At 41.8% G+C, this 4,689-nt stretch overlaps 1 pseudogene across 1 annotated transcript; it reads left to right on the top strand.

Annotated features, from left to right (window-relative positions):
- Positions 1–403: 403 nt before the first annotated feature.
- On the top strand, positions 404–1,373 carry LOC308262283 (aprataxin-like; annotated as a pseudogene). Its single transcript has one exon. The product of its transcript is annotated as an aprataxin-like (transcript).
- Positions 1,374–4,689: the final 3,316 nt, after the last annotated feature.

Genomic DNA, 4,689 nt, shown 5'->3' on the forward strand with positions numbered 1-4,689 from the left:
TGAGGCTCATGGGACCTTCTGGAGCCCTTTCCTCCACTTGGCAGGTCCTGAGAGTATGATGTGTCTGGCTGGAGCAGTGTGAGTCCGAGTAACACAACGAACATCTGGTCTACCACCAAAGAGGCCGACTATACAAAGATGAAAATACCCAGTTCACATCACTTAGACTTTAGTGGGGAGCCAAAGAGTCAACCAACCACACGTGAAAACTAATGATAAAGGCAACTGCACAATCCAAGGGCACTCGAAGGCTGGGGAAACGCCTGCAAGGGGGATGAAGAATTAAGGAAGAAAACTTATATATGGGAGCCTGTGGAGTACTTTCGATATTGCAGATTTGCAGGTGAGGAAATTGAGACTATGGCGGTGAAGTCACGTGCCCCGACATGAATGCTGAGCGACGATGCAGGCATGGTGGTTGGTGAGACAGGATCTCCATCCATCACCAGCGAATCCAGCGTCAGCATTTGGAAGCAGCTTTGATTGGGTGTGGCCCAGAGATCAAGATCATTGATAAGAAATGCTCTCGCCAGCCAGTTGAAAGCAAAGTGTAATGTGGGATATGTCAAGGTCAAGCAGGTAGGGGTCAAGCCCCCCAGCACTGACTCAGTCATACGTGGGAAGGACCAAAAGATGAAGCTGCAGCCTGGCTAGGTTCTCCACATGCTGAATGAACTTACCCATTGGTGTAGAGTTTGAGGTAGAGGCAGAGCCCTGACCTAGAAACGCACAGGGAGGGAGAGAGAAAGAGAGAGGTCAGGCAACAGTGCGTCTGCAGAAAAGGAGGCTGCCCAGAAAGCAGAGCCCACTGGAGTCAAGATCTGGAGATTTCTGAGCAGGACTCCAACATGCAGGTGTGCAAAGATGAGCAGGTGGTCATGATTAAGGATAAATACCCACAAAGTCTGTCACCCCTGGCTGGTCTTACAATGGGCCTGCCTTTCCAGTCTCAAAGTTGTGACCAGGGATCACTTTGAACTCCTTAAACATATGCATACTATCCAGGAAAAGCTGATTGCTCATTTTACCAGATCCAGCAAACTCTGCTTCTGATGGGATATCATGCCATTCCCAGCATGAGCCAGGTACACCTTCATGTGATCAGCCAGGATTTTGATTCTTTTTGTCTTAAAAACTAAAAGCATGGGGATTCTTTCAATACAGAATATGCCCTAGAATCACAAGCCGTGGTCGACATGGTATGAGTCTGGCAGAGTGACTGTCTGAGACGGGATGTCTGAGTGCTTGAAGTTGCCCCTTGGTGTCATGAGTGCCAGCAGCCGCTGCCTTCCATTCCTCCTCTGGAAGGGCATCTCAGGAAGCGCTGGACAGTGATTCCGCGGAGCCTGAACTCCCATCCCAAGCGTGGCTGACTGGAGTGAACTTGCTAGCCCCTGTTCTGGGTTCCTTGTGAACTTCTGCTCATTTCCTGAATTAAAACATACAGCTTAGCTGGGCGTGGTGGCGCACGCTTGTAATCCCAACGCTTGGGAGGCTGAGACAGGAGGATCTCAGGGTTCGAAGCCAGCTTCAGCTACTTAGTGAAGCCCTGTTTCCAAATAAAATATAAAATAGGTCTGGGAGTATTGCCTGGAGGCAGAAAGCCCCTGGGTCCCACCCCAGTACCACAAAAACAAACAACAACAACAACAACAAAAACATAGTTTAGTAGTGCACTGCTTGTAATCCCAGTACTTGGGAGGCTGAGATAGGAGGATCGCGTCTACAACTTAGTGAGACTCTGTTTCCAAACAACAACAACAAAAAAATAGGGTTGGGAGTGTAGTTTGAAGTTAGAATGCCCCTGGGTTTCATCCCCAGTAACATAAAAAAGTAGTTATTTTTTGTTTTACAAAAATCATATTAGTCTTGAACAGCCACAGGAGAGGGAGACTCTAGATGGTTCAGAGGTGTGTTCTCTGGCGGTGACTGGGACGTGCCTGAGGCCTTCTGTAGGACCCACGTCTGGTTTGGCTAATGGGAGGGAGAGCAAAGCTGTGTTCAGATTCTATGTATTTTGGGTTATGTATTTTTGTTCCTCACATTTATTCTTCCTCCCTGGAGGCCTGTGGCACCATGCCTTCGTCAAAGCAGCTAGAATGGCCTCTTGTTTATTCTGAGGACTCTGAAGGGGTCTAATTCTCAGATCTTAATATGTTTTGAAAAAGTCTTCCTTCTTCCTTCCAGGGGAAGCTCTGTTTATTCTGCCCCTTCCACACCCTTCTCTCCAAGACCTTCTGAATGCTCCCTCTCGGAAGCCCGGCTCATCAGTCCCTCTCTGAGCAGAGGCAAGTTGAGGGGGTGGAGGGCGGGGTCTTCTAGCTGGGGGTCCTTGCGGGGGAGGAAACACTCGGACATGTTCATTGCAGTTTAGCAGGCAAGGCTTTTTGCTGACCTGCTTGGACCTGTTGTCTGAAAATAAAGTCCATTTGTTTGAGACAAAAAATAAAGACAGAATAGTATTTTATTGTGTCCGTATATGTATATGTACGCTGTGCCTGCCCGTGTGTGTGTGTGCGCGCGCACGCACACACACACACACACTTCTTTATCTATTCATCCACTGTTATTTAGGTTGATTCCTAATCTTTTTTTTTTTTTTTGTGTGTGTGTGTGTGTGTGTGTGTGTGTGTGCCACTGTATCTTTTTTTTATTGGTGCACTGTATTCATACATCATAGTGGAATACAAACTTTTGTAGACATACATGCACACATCGCCCAGTCAGCCCCCACCCGATCCCCACCCCATTCTCTCCCCATCCCTCCTTCCCATGCTTGGCTTAGTGTTTGACATCTAGTATTATAGAAATTTATCCAAAATTAAAAATGATAATTTCACATAACAGTTTCATTTGTCTGATACCAAGCTTTTGATGACTTAAAGATAACATTTCAATATTTCTTTTTACTTTCTTTCTTACCAGAGAATTTTTTTTTCTATTTTTTAGGTGAAACTATCATATATTTATATATTTATTTTCAGAAAAAAAATCTATCCTAATATGGAATGTGGACTCTAGATACCCAAAACGATCTTGAAAAAAACAAAGCTAGAAGATATATATTTTCTGATTTCAAACCATATAAAGCTACAATAATTGAAACAGTGTAGTACTGTTCTAAAGGCAGATATATAAACCATTGGAGTTAAATAAAAGCCTAGAGCTAAATTCTTCCCTATATTGTCAATTTATTTTTGACAAGGTTTCCACAAACATTTGGTGGTGGAAATAATAATCTTTTAACTAAATATTGTTGAAAAATAATACTTACATGGAAAAGAATAAAATTGGACCCTTACCTAATCCCATATACAAATATTAACTCAAAATAGATAAAAGACCTAAATAAAAATCTTAAGACTATAAACTTTTAGAAGAAAATCTGGGTCATAAAACCTCACAACATTGAAATTGGCAGTGTTTTCTTGGATATGATTTCTATGGCACAGGTAACAGAAGAGTATACAAACTCCCTAAAAAATAAAAAAAAATGTATATCCAAAGACAATGTAAACAGAGTTAAAAGTTACTAATAGAATGGGATAAAATATTTCCAAATGCTATATCTGAAGGTATATTATTATTCCAACTAGACATCCTAAAAATTAACAACAATAAAGGCAAACAATACAATTTAGAGATAGGTAAAAGACTAACATAAATAGTGAATCTCCACAGATAACCAATCTTAGTTGTCTGTTGGATGGAAACTCTTGTTTCTCTGGTTCTGGTGTGTGTTACCTATTTCTTCTTTGTAGTTAATCTCTTTGAGTATTTTCTCTAGCGCTGGTTTTGAAGACATAAATTCCTTCAGTTTCTGTTTGTCATGGAAGCTTCTTATTTTTCCATCTAATTTGATAGAAAGTTTTGCTGGGTAGGAAATTTTTGGCTGGAAGTTGTTTTCTTTCAAAATTGGGAATATGTTACTCCAAGCCCTTCTGGCTCTCATGACTTGGTTTGGGAAGTCTGGAGTGATTCTAATTGGTTTGCCTCTGAATGTCACTTGGCCCTTTGTTTTTGTTGCCTTTAAGATTCTCTGCTTGGCTTCCACATTGGTCATTTTGACAATTATGTGGCGTGGGGATCCTCTTCTCTGATCCTGTCTAAAGGGAGTTCTATAAGTTTCCTGGATCTGTGTATCGACCTCTTGCTCTATGTTTGGAAAATTTTCTTCTATTACTTCCTTGAAGAGATTGTTGATCCCTTTGGTTTCACTTTCTTTTCCCTCCTCTATTCCAATTATTCTTAGGTTAGCTCTCTTAAAATGGGCCCATATTTCTTCAATGTCAGATTCCTGCTGTCGGATATTTTTTTCTAGATTAGAAACTATGAGTTCATTTTTGGATTGCTCATTTTCTAAGAGCGAGATTCCGTTCTCCATGTGGTCTAATCAGTTGTTTGTGCTTTGAATTGAGCCCTTTATTTTATTGATTGCATCCTTTATCTCTTTTTGGCTCTCTCTGAATTCTTTTCGAAGCACCTCTATTATTTCTACAGTTATTTTCCTGATTTGATCTTCTAGAAATCTGATTTTCTGTTTTATCGGGTTCTGATGTTGTGGGGTTGTGGGCATTCATTGCTCCAGTGTTATTCCTCTTTCCCATGATTTCGGAAGTTTGTGCCTTCTCTGGGTTCTTCCCTTGGGTCACTATGACTTCGCTTAAGGTGCTCTGGATCTCGAGTCTG

The sequence above is a fragment of the Muscardinus avellanarius genome, assembly GCF_963383645.1.
Source record: "Muscardinus avellanarius genome assembly, chromosome: 4".
Lineage (NCBI taxonomy): Eukaryota > Metazoa > Chordata > Mammalia > Rodentia > Gliridae > Muscardinus > Muscardinus avellanarius.